Source organism: Austrofundulus limnaeus, unplaced genomic scaffold (genome assembly GCF_001266775.1).
Source record: "Austrofundulus limnaeus strain Quisiro unplaced genomic scaffold, Austrofundulus_limnaeus-1.0 Scaffold1269, whole genome shotgun sequence".
Lineage (NCBI taxonomy): Eukaryota > Metazoa > Chordata > Actinopteri > Cyprinodontiformes > Rivulidae > Austrofundulus > Austrofundulus limnaeus.
Genome location: NW_013953671.1, coordinates 13,882 through 14,143, shown reverse-complemented (window position 1 = coordinate 14,143; position 262 = coordinate 13,882). Strand labels below are relative to the sequence as shown.

The 262-nt window shown below is 41.6% G+C and overlaps 1 long non-coding RNA gene across 5 annotated transcripts in view; it reads right to left on the bottom strand.

Annotated features, from left to right (window-relative positions):
- The window catches only part of LOC106534788 (uncharacterized), a 3,198-nt gene that overhangs the window by 1,444 nt on the left and 1,492 nt on the right, over window positions 1-262 (bottom strand). The gene's annotated exons all lie outside the window — the stretch shown is intronic.

Below are 262 nucleotides of genomic sequence, written 5' to 3'. Positions count from 1 at the left end.
GATAAACCAGTCTTGAAATACTTAAGAGTACAGTGAGGTGGGTATTGTGATCTCGTCACTTCAGACACATTAGCCAAAATGAATTTTTCCCACACTCTTGCTGGTTCCAGAAGATCTTGAGTCAGGTCTCCAATCCAACATACAGATGGACTAGCATTATCCATTAGCATTGGTAGCTGAAAATTACTTTCCTTAGGGAATTGCACCTGACAGCCGTCAGGTGTACATTGAATGGTACATGTCCTGATGCATCTCAGTAATC